We start from the raw sequence: 12,200 nt of genomic DNA, 5'->3' as shown, positions 1-12,200 counted from the left end.
CAGTTGAGTGGGTGAAGAAGAGAGGTCCTGAGAACTGGAGATCTGGTCCTGCCCCTTACCAACTGTGGCTTTGGGTGAGCTAGCCGGGGCAGAGCTGGGGACCTCAACCTGGTGGTGTGGGTGTGGGAGAGCTGACTGGCTAACTAGCTCAGCTACCACCCAGGCCTAGATCCAGTACTTCTCCAGCTGCTCAAACACAAAAAGTTAGCACATAGAGTGGGGTTTAACCGGAATGTATTTCAGCCACATGAGGTATAACAAAACTCAATGAGCAAGCAGCTTGGGGTATATGATACCGGCAAGAGCCACAGTGGAATACTGCACCCTGAATTCTAACCTAGATATTTGGAAAACTGAAGGAAGGAGAGGGCTGGAGGATAGGGGAGGAAAGCAAAGGAGCTACGGGTCACAGTGAGGCCAAGAGCTATTTTGGTGGCTGTAATTAAAAAAAGCCAGGGTGGAAAAGGAGGAAGCTGTGGTCAGAAACAGGGTGCTTGCATTCATGACCCTGGAGGTGGTGTTGAGGACCAGTAGGAAGGAAGAGTCAGGAAAGTCCCTGGAGAGTAAGCAGTGAAGACTGAGAGCCTCAGTGTGTTAGATAAAGTGTGTTTCATATACAAAACTTATTTTCTTTGCCTTTTAAAAAGCCATTTGGAAAGTATGCATCCTGTTTTTATTTCTATCATTTCTTATTTTGAGGCTTAAAAACCACATCCTCAAACACAGATTTCCCCACTTATCTTTATCAAGAATGGAATAAAATCCCCCTGGGGACAATGAGGAAACAGCGCTTTCTCCTAGTCTTACAGTCTCCTTAGATCCCTTGTAGTACATTAGCCTTGCAGTAGTATAATTAGGCCTTTATTTTTATGCTGTGCGTCTCCTTTGTCTGAGCTGGGTTTTATCCCATCATTCTGCTGTGTGGTCACAGAAAGCAATCATCTAGACTTTTAATTTTCTTTGTTCTTGTTTTGGTGGTCACTGCCAGGGTCTTCACAGTCCAGTGTCTTGTGTTTGACTTACTCATCTTTGGTTAAATCAGGTCTCTGCATATTTTTAGGAGGTAGTCAAACAAGGTATGATGGTACACACTGCAATCTCATCATTCAGGATGCTGAGGCAGGAAGATTTCGAAGACTTATTCTTAGATATCTGTCATAGATGCTGATTGTGTTGATGGTGGTGCTGCTGGTGGCTGTGGTGACAGTGAAAACAAAAACGACCACAATCTCTATCTTCACTTGAGTTTAACTCTAAAATCAAATATGAGACAAGGGTTTGGGGATAAAATTGTCTGTGGAAAATGATTCCAGCAAGCAGAAGAGAAGAGGGAGACAGCAGAGCTGAGAAGAACCCCAAGGAGTCATTCTAGTTACTTTGTAGCAATTTATATCAATGTCTGTTAGAAACCAGGTTATCCCTGCAGCTCAGGGACAGGAGGCAAGGACATTTATATGCAACTGTAATACTCTTATATTCAGCTACATCTGGGCACAAAGGAACAATTCCTGAGGTGTTGCAGAAGACGTGGGAGAAAAGCAGTATGGGGTGGATGGGCTCAGGGACTGTACAATGGAGGTTCAGCTAAAGTTATAGAGGCTGGGCTGGATACTTATGTGGGTGCGCATGCGTGCGTGCATGTGTGCTTTGTAAACTTGACATGAAATAGGAACATCTGGGAAGAGAGCGCGTTAATTGAGGAAACACCTCTATCAAACTGCCCTGTAGGCAAATCTGTGGGCGTTTTCTTGATTAATGGTTTAAGTGGTGCCACTCCTGACCTGGTGGTCCTGGATGACTTAAGAAACCAGGCTGCAAAAGCTATGGAGTGCAAGCTAGTCAGCAGCATACCTCCATAGTCTTTGCTCATTCAGTTTCTGCTTTGACTTCTTACTCTGACTTTTATTTACGATGGACTGTTAGCTGAGATAAACTCTTTGCTTCCCCCATAGTTTTTGGTCATGATTTTATTGAAGCCATAGAAACCTAACAAGGACAACACTAATAGCATCTATTATAATAATTGACTTTTATCTCAGTCCCCGTGTGCTAGCTCATATATACTTTATGGTATCCCTGTGAGTCAGGTAAAGATGGAACGGCTTTCCAAGTTGTCTTTATATGAACACTACTGATGTATCATCCCCCTTTCCAAAGAGATGCTATGATGTGTAGACCCATGGAACAGTTTTTTTTTCTTCAATCTTTCTCACTTTCTGTTTTATGTGCCAACTTGATACAAGCTGGAGTTATCAGAGCAAAAAGACCCTCGGTTGAGGAAATGCCTCCATGAGATCCAGCTGTAAGACATTTTCTCAACTAGTGATCAAGGTGGGGAGAACCCAGCCCATTGTGGGTGGAGCCATCCCTGGGCTGGTAGTCTTGGGTTCTAGAAGAAAGCAAGCTGAGCAAGCCAGGGAAAGCACGCCAGTAAGTAACATCGTAACATCCCTTCATGATCTCTGCATCAGCTCCTGCCTCATGACCTGCTTGAGTTCCAGTCCTGACTTCCTTTGGTGATGAACAGCAATGTGGAAATGTAAGCTGAATAAACCCTTTCCTCCCCAACTTGCTTCTTGATCATGATGTTTGTGCAGGAATAGAAACCCTGACTGAGACACCTTCCTAAATAGTGTTGTCAACCACTGGGAAATTTTTAAAAAAAGATTTATTTATTTATTTCTTTATTTATTTATTTATTTATTTATTTATTTTATATGAGTACACCATTGCTGTCTTCAGACACACACCAGAAGAGGGTATCTGATCCCATTACAGAAGGTTGTGAGCCACCATGTGGTTGCTGGGAATTGAACTCAGGATCTCTGGAAAAGCTGTCAGTGCTCTTAACCACTGACCCATCTCTCCAGCCTGGGAAAAATTTTTTCTATAGGTGTTGTGGTAATTCATGTAATAGCAACACCAGGGAGAAGGAGGCAGGAGGATTGCTGAGAGTTCAAGGCCAAGAATAGGCTACACAACAAGACCATGTCTCAGAAAACAAAAACAAACCCCTACAAAAGAAATGACACTTTCAACTGACCGTTCTCATTTCCAGACTCTGATACTCTTTGGGTCTGCAATGGACCTATTTGATTTTAAAAACACAGTTCCTTCTCCGTTAGATTGCCCTTCTTCCTTTGTTGAAAATCAGCTGTGAGTTTATTTTTAGACTGTTTTGCTACACTGATTAAATCATCTATGTTGTTGCCAACACCACTTGATAAGTATAGCTTTATTTTCAATGAATGAAAACACATTTTGAATAATTTTGCACTGCTGCTCTAACTTTGTTATTCTTTCTGAATGTTGCTGTGGTTGCTGTGGAGGTCTTCAGACTCTCCAAGGATGATAGTTACTTTTTATAATAACATCTCTGGGACCTTGTTTGAGATACATTGAATACATAGATACATTTAGGAGAGCTGACATTTTTCTGACAGGCATTTTGTTCTATGATCATGTTATATCCCTTTATTTTAAGGTCCTCTTGATTCATCTCAATAATGTTGTGTAGTTTTTTTTCCAAAGTACAATTCTTTCAAGTATTTGTCACAGTTACTCCCAAGGATTTCCTATTTTGTGATGATGCTTCAGACACTGGCTCCAGTTTGGTGCTGAGGGGCATGAGAAGATGGGGTTCTATGACCTCCAAGTCTCCACCTGCTCACGACTGCTCTCGCTGTTCACACGTTTTATGATGATGACTCTGTTTTTAATTTTATTTTAGCTGCACATTGTTAGCACACAGACACAAAACTGGTTGTTTCATATTCATTTTCTATGCTACAAATTTGATACACGTCCATGTGAGTTTTAATAGTCTCTTTTGTTTTGTATTTTATACATAGATGATTTTATTTAACAATTGGCTAGACTGGCTGGCCAGCAAGCTCCTGGGATTCTTCTGTGCCCTTCTCCCCAGTGCTGGGATTACATGTGTTTGGATTTTGCATGGTACCAAGTTTTCAAGCTCAGGTCATCACGGTGTACTAAAGGCACTTTCCCAGCTGAACCATCTCCCCAGCTCTCTTGACTGTAGGCCTTAACTCTAATAAGTGTTCTCAAACACTTCAATCCCCCTTCTAGCACACTGTCCAAAGGTAGGGGAGAAAAGATGGTAAATAGGACAAGAGGATATGGACCTGTTCAGAAGTAGTTCTTTGGGGGAGATTCAAATCTCTGTTTGTCAGGATACCAACAGTCTAGTTCAGCAGTGTCAGGATACCAACAGTCGAGTACAAAAGTCTCACCAAACATGAATCTCCAACAGCAGCACAATCCAGCAGAAACTGCCAGGCCTCCGCAGGGACCAGGATCAGCCAGAATGCCAGGAGAAGTTCTCTGCAGTGCATCTCTCAATGAAGTGAAGATCAGCAAAGCAAATGAAACATTACAAGGCTGACTATGCGAGAGCCTCATCGCTGTCTGTTGAGTCCCAATTAACTTAACTACTTAACAGTAGTTCTGGTCACTGTCCCTGAGATGCCAATAGGAAGCTCCATAGCTGAGACTTAAGTTCCTGCTCCCGATCGGCACTTCTCCCCCCTCCCCTCCCAACTCAGCCTACCCTGCAAGGAACAAGTAATGCTACCACACAGCTGCAGAAGCCTGGAATCTAAAAGCTAATCTGCATAGCTTCTTCTCTATCTTTCACTCAGGTTTATGAATGAATTATACTATTTCCCCTTTCTAAATATATTCCAACCACAACCATTTTTTTTCTATTATTTACTGCTACCATTCTAATCTAAATTTTCATCGTTTCTTATCTAGGCTAGTAGAATGAATTCTTAACTTGGTCTCGAATTCTTACTCCCTCATGAATCTGTAATCCACACTGTGGCCAGTGTACTTCTCAAACTATAAATCTTGAAAATCCATATTACCCTAACTTATAATCCAAGCAAACCATTTGTGCGTGGGTAGCAATGATCTCTTTACTCTCTTGTGGGACAGCAGATAAACACGGTGGATGAGATTTACCCGGAGTTTATGTAACTTTATTAAGAGATGATTGTGAGCTACTTGAGCAAGGACTCGAAATGAGAAATGAGAGAGGATAATGAATTCTCAGGAGAGAGAATGCATAATATTGCAGGCATGAAAATGAGCTTGCAACATACACGTCACTAGAATTGTATCTTAATTGTGCAGTGATCCTTGTATGAGTTTGTGTCCTGAGGAAGGACGAAATGAGTAGTGGAGGCTTATGGACAAGTGTGTAATGGATGTTGGCTGTGTGGCAATGCGTACCTTGGGGGGGACCCAATAGAAAGATAAGTAGGATTTTGTCTCTGTTCTTAAGCACCTACCAGAGTGTTTCCGTCTCGTAAGTTGTATATCCCTTCCCCCATACCTACCCCAAGAGGCCCAATCACTTTCCTCTTTTCTGCTAACAGTCTTGAGCATGGGTATGTTGTCAGTTGCCTTAGGAAAAGAGTGAATGAAAAAAATCCAAGAATTTGTTCAAGTCACATTCAACATAAGGGCACAGACAGCTTACCAGAATCTTTGGGGATTTTTAAACTTCCTCAAAACAAAACCGAAGCCAGGACCTGACTTAAGTGCTTTCTGTTTGCAACCTGTCACTCAGAATGCAAACAAGGCAGCAAAGCAAGTTTATACCTTTGAAGATGGTGTGGAACCAAAGCTGAATAAGGAACAGAAAACCGGAGAACTTAGAAGATGAAAGAAGGTACTGGCAGGTAGTAGAATCAGATAAAAGGGTTTCCTACAGGTGGCAACACTATCAAAGGTAACATTGTTGCTGATGGACCAACAATTTGCCATTTTTCTTTAAAGGAGTGTTAGCCATTCCAGCCCTGTGATGCCACGTAAGACCCTTGAGAGCCTGGCTTTGCTCTAATGTTCGTGAACACACATACACATGCACACACACACATGAGTGAACATGCACACACATCATTCATTTACACATACTTTTCTCTGAAACATGACTTTATAAGTAAGTCTTCTTAAGTTGTGCCAGTGTGAGGCTGGACACCCCTGTGGTTTTCATGCCCCATGTGAAATGGAGTCTATGGGAAGTCACAGTTTTCATACTAGAAGAGTCCTCAGAGACTAGATTTGCAGGGCCTGTGAAAGCAGTGGGAGCCTTTCCCAAGTTACAAATGGTGTTGCAAAATCAACATGTGACTAGCAAGAACAGCAGAGAGGAGATGGGGACTTAGGGGGCAAAGAACCCCATCTTCTCACGCCTCTCAGTACTGAGCTGGAGCTGGTGTCTGAAGCACCATGCAGAACACTCTGGAGCTGGAGCTTCTCAGCTGCTGACTTAGTCCTATTGTCTCTGTTAGAGCTTGGAGTTACAGTGATTTGTTCAGGCACCATATCATAGACAGAGATGGGCTAAGCATCATGTCACCTGCCTCATGATGTAGCCAAGGGGTCATTATACCCCTCAGTGCTCTGCTGTCGTTCATTTGGTTAGGGGAATTTCTTTTTAGGGACACAGGGGGATTGAAAGGCTTGTTGGGAACCAAGGAATGATCTTGGAAATGATTTCAATGGCTGAGAAAATGGCACATGGCTCTGATACCCAATGATGGGCTATAAGGAAGGTGGGCCAGGAGCAGAGCTGGCTCCAAAGCCAAGCTGAAGATGCGTGCAGTCCCTGATTGATGCTCTTCTCTTGAAGATGCCTCCTACAACGGAGGGGACCCCTGCCAGGTACAGTGTTCCAGGATTGTGATTGACATTATAAGCATTTCCTGTGAGACTCTGAGTTAGATAAATCAGCAACACCCAGGCTTCAAATCGACCAACTTCACTGCAGTCCAGACCCCATGTCCCTCTGAGCATGCTCTAGAATGATTTTGAGACTGTAAAATTCTGGCTGTCTTTACCACGTGCCACTTCTTCGTCTGTAGTCTGAAATCACCACCTGCAGCTCCCAAGTCAATGGGCTGTGTGCTTCTCATAGGTGTGAGCCTCAGATTTTATCCTTGCCTCCCCTGTGCTGGCACACTGATCTGTATGTGATCATAACATCAAGACCTGAGGGGAGTGTTGTTAAGTGTTGCTGAGGAGAGTGATGGGAAGCAAGCCTGATGTTTTTGGAGAGAAAAGTAGTTAGACAAATACCCTCAGCTATAGGTCATTCTAGGGCCTCTCCTTCCCGTGCTTCAGTTTCTTCGGCTGCAAGGAGAGGAAGGCAGAAGGCAATTTCTATGGTATCTTCCAATCTGGCACCACACATATCTTTCTCATTGGCTCAATAACAGTGCCAACTATTGTGTTTGAGGGTGTCCCAGTTGAGGCTCAGCACAACACTCTGCAGTAGAGAGAAGACACTTAAATAAGAAAATCTAAAGGCAAAGAGATGAGCATTCCTAAGTTCATGAAATCAATAAGGGATGGAAACCACATTCAAAGTCAGAGGCATGTGACCTTGAAGCTCCCTCTACAGATGCAGTTCTACCAAGTAGGGATGAGAAAGGACAGGGATGGAGAAGAGCTACAGTGATGGATAAACTCACTCCTGTTACTTCTTCTCTACCTCACCTGTCCCAGGGATCTCAAGCCTTTATCAAGGCTTTGATAATTTCCAAGGATGGAAATCTCATCTCTCTTTACTCACACAGAAGGAGCCAGTTCTAATAACTGAAGAGTTCTTAAAATGTCTCCTCTTATATACCCTACATCTGGGTCTTGGTTCTGACTATTTAAAATGGGCTTGAGGAGTGAAGAGCCCCTGAGCAGGGCTGGCGAGGTGGCTCTATGGTTAAGGCCTGAGTTTGATCCTCAGGACTCATTGGTTGGCAGGGACAAACTGAGAGCCATAATGTTCTCTAGTGGTCACATGTGCAACATGGCCACTCACTCACTAACCAACCAACCAACCAACCAACCAACCAACCAACCAACCAAAAACTAACTGACTAACTCATTGCAGTTGAAGAAATCTATATAGACAAAACCAACCAGATTTCAAAGGTGATCTACATGCTTTGCAAAAATAAGTTAAACTGAACTTGGGTTTTTGGCTATTCTTGTAAATGTCTGTATTAAAGAGAAACAGAACTTAAGGCCAACCCGTGAGAAGCAGCAGCACATGTAAATTAGACAACTAGGATGTTTCTCCCAGGGTATAATTGAAAAAAGCACATTGAAACATTCTCTTTGTTTTGTTTCCGTGGCTATTTCATAGTGTCCCACAGTGTTTCACAGTGTCCCACAGTGTCCCATAGGGCTCCTGGGACAGATGAGGTAGAGAAAGAGTGACAGGAGACTACCTTACAGTGTCCCACTTACTATGGATTACCTTACAATGTCCCACAGTGTCCCATAGTGCCCCTCAATGTCCCATTCTGTCCTGAAGTGACCCATAGTTTCCCATAGTGTTTTATTGTGTCCTTCAGTGCCCCATAGTACCCCACAGTGCCCCATAATACCTCATACTGTTTCATAGTTCCCCAGAGTTTCCCATAGAGTATCATAGTGTTCTATAGTACCCCGACCTCGGTTAAACCTTCTGGTTGACTTCTGACTTGGAGTTGTTTTATCCTTGAATTGTTTACTTGCACAGGTAAAATTCTAATTTTCCCTGTGCCTCGGTTTTCTTTTTAAATTAGTTCAACTCTTCTGACCTCTTTGTAATGTACCCTTTAAAAGGTCGTTCGCATGCAGCTTGGACAGTTCACAGCAGACCACACGGTTCTACAAGGGGGGGTGGTTATTCAGGGCAGAGAGAAGAGAGCGAGAGGAGAGAGAGCAGAGAAGTAGAGGAGTAGAGGCTGGCCATGACCACGTGGAGAGAGGGGGAAGGGAAGGGAGGAAGGGAGAGGGGACGGTGAACCTGCAGGCGCGGGGTCAAGGGACTAAGAGAAGCAAGAGAGTGAGGAGGGGGCAGGCAGCCCCTTTTATAGTGGGCAGGCCTACCTAGCTGTTGCCAGGTAACTGTGGGGAGGAGCATGCCTGGGTGTTGCCAGGTAACTGTGAAGGTGGAGTTTAGACAGAATACTAACATCCCCACTTCATCTGCTGCTACCTGCCATCACTGAGCGCGTAATTTAACATGCTGCTACAATCCCCGTCCTGTGCTGCCGCTGCTGCGAGGCTTGCCAAACTTCCACCATGTGAGCTGAGCTGCTGCTGCTGCCCGTGTGGTACTCTGCCACATGGGCTGGGTAGCAGGACAGGCACATAGACCCCCCAGTTCCACATTTCCTGATACCAGACTGCACAAACTCTCATACACACACCGGTATTTTTAATTGGTAAGGAGTTTCTTTTTGGCTTGAGGGACCCTGAACACCCGGTTAGCGCCTGGCCAGTGCTTCCTGGACTAAGAGTTTGGCTTTTCATGGCCCCACTGAGGCCCCCAGATAGTCTCGTGATGATCTGATTATCTGGCCTGAGCCTGATTTTTCGTTGCCAGTTTGTTCTTTCCGGACGTCGAATGATAACTTGGTAATAGCCATGATCACCCAATAGGCACGTTGTCTTCATCCGTACCCATAGACACATACTGCCAGCAGTCTGATAACTGGAAAGAAATTCCCTATACCCCTTTCCATGTGTTCTGCCTGCTCCCCACCCAAGGTTCTGCCTCACACCTCTTTCTAATTTTTCTTTTTAATTAAACCAAAATGTGGGTGGGGCCTAATGCTGCTTCATATAAGGGACGAGAAAGTAGGGAAAAGGAAGGAACCCAGGAACCCAAAAAGCTAGCCATTCCTAGGAAGGATAAAATCTCTTCCTTTGTAGAAGGAACAGTTAGAGACTGAATCAGGTTCTTTCTATCTAAGGTAATAGCCTTGTGGGTGATGACGTGTAACTTCCCAGGTGCAGGTGAGCAAGCGAGACAGGTGAATTCTGGGAGTGGTTGCCTCAGTAGCGATGCAGAAGTCGCCTGGCCCCTGACTGTGACATCACTGGGTTCAGACTTATACTTCCTGTTGGCAAAAGGGATTGGAGTGTCATAGAGGTTATAAGAAAGATCTGCTGTGCTAGGCTTCTAGGCTATTTTTAAGGAAGGGACCTGGGCTTCAAACAGATCACTCTTAAACAGCAAGGTTTCAGTGAGTCTCCTATGTGAGGCTTCTCAGCGCTTAGTGTGGCTTCATCTTTCTCAATTTCTGCTTCTCAGAAGCCATCAGGGGACTTTCAAGCTGTATCAAAGCATTAAGCTGCAGAATTGAATCTGAACAGACCCATTTTTCTTGGGTCAATATCCTTTTGGAGGTAAGGATGCATGCAAGACTCATGGATTTCCCTCAGTGTCATGAGTGACCTGAGTTCAATTCCCAGCATCTACATCAGCCAGCTCACAACTGCCTGGAACTGTCACAGAACTGATGTTTCAGCCACCTCCTCAGGTGTATGCACAGAGCATACATACATTCACATAAGCAAATAATAAAAACAATAAACTAAGGTTTTCCTTCACACAGGTGATACTTCAGATAAATTCTGCAAGTACTGTCATGCTTCACCATTGCTCTCTGAGTTTAAAGACACTCAAGGTGGCTTTCTACATCTTGATCTCTGGTAGCCACTGGAAAACTGATAGACTATCGCTGGCGACATGACTTGCCCACATGGCACACGAGGCAGTGTTGTATGACTTTGGCTGAGTCTCTTGTTCTCTCTATTGACTGATGTGGGCTTTGGCATAAGGAATACCAGGATGATGACAGTACTCTTGGTCTAGAGACCTAGGGGAACATCACTCAGAAAGCAAGCAGATTACTGCAGGAAGGAACTGCCTCCTAGTGTGCCAAGCAACTGGGTTTCAGACGAGGTATTCTTCCACATGACAAAGCTGGAGTTCACTGAACCGATTTGATTGAATCACAAATCACAAAAGAAAGCTCATTTCTATAACGGTACACATTTTCTGAGAACCAGGTATCTGGAGAACACCATGCTCCAGGAATTCATAAAAACATCGATTACAAAAACAAAACAAAACAAAACAAAACAAAACAAAACAAAAAAAACATCGATTACTCTCGTTGTGTTCAGTAGCAGATGGGCATATAGACAGACCGGAAACCTTGAACTGGGTGCCGAGAGACTCAGGCTTCAGTTTTGGCATCGACAACAGTGAATGACCTTAATTAACCTCAGCTGCTGAAGGACGTGTTTGCGTATTGATTTTCCAGATCCTTCCAATGTAAGTTGATATTGCCAGTAGGATTAACTTCTACTGATCAACGCCTTGATATGCCAGGAATGATGCTGGATTGTCTGTATAATTTCTTAATTTGATTTTCATATTAACATTATGAGGAAGGATTCAGTTTTATTAAAAATATAATTTACATATTCAAATTAGATATATTTAATGTTTATCATATATTTTGACATATACTAGTGAATACATATGTATATATAAAATGTCTGGTGGTTGGTTTCAGTGTCAACTTGGCACAAATTATAGACTCACCAGGGCAGGGAGCCTCATCCTGAAGAACTGTCTTGATTGCTTACATTGATTCAAGGGGCTGCATGCCCAGGTGTGGGCAGTCCCTTCTGGTTGAGTAAGTGGGCAGTCCCTTCTGGTTGAGATGATTGATGACTTCTGTCTCTCAACAGCTTATACAGAACCCTTTGATATTATGAAAGCTAGCCAGCATGGAGGGAACTTCTTGGTTAGTATCAACTTCTCTGTCCTGTGGCTAAAGTGTGTGGTGTCTTTAGCAATAGGATCTTACAGTCAGGTTCTAGAGGGCAACTGAGAGCAACGTCATGGAGGAGATGCAGACAGTGAAGGGCCCAAAAAAGGGCAGCCTTCATATCAGAAACAGGATGCCATTCTTGAAACGAGTCACATACATGAAGATGGGAGTGACACTTTCGTGATCAGATGTAGCTAGCACCTCTGCACAAGTGGAATGTCTCTGATACAGACAGAATTGATGCTCCTTGCGCACTCTCTGAATGAATGGACACATAAAGTGTAGCAAGGAAAGATGCAGCAATGTATCAGGAACTGTATCACATTAACCCCAAACCTAGCTGAAGTCTGAACATACGCACAACCGGATTAGACGGGTGCATCAGTATTGGAATGAGAGAGGGTTTGTTCCGTGTTCCAGCAAGTCCTGAGTCTCGGTTCTAGTCTTACTGCAGATCCCAATTCATCTACCTTAGATGAAGAATCAGTTCCACAGAAGACTGGAATCACCCTTCCTGTGAATTCAACTCTCCCTCTCTAGCATCAGATTCTT

This window comes from Grammomys surdaster, unplaced genomic scaffold (genome assembly GCF_004785775.1).
Source record: "Grammomys surdaster isolate TR1022 unplaced genomic scaffold, NIH_TR_1.0 581, whole genome shotgun sequence".
NCBI lineage: Eukaryota > Metazoa > Chordata > Mammalia > Rodentia > Muridae > Grammomys > Grammomys surdaster.
This window is presented reverse-complemented; position numbering follows the sequence as displayed.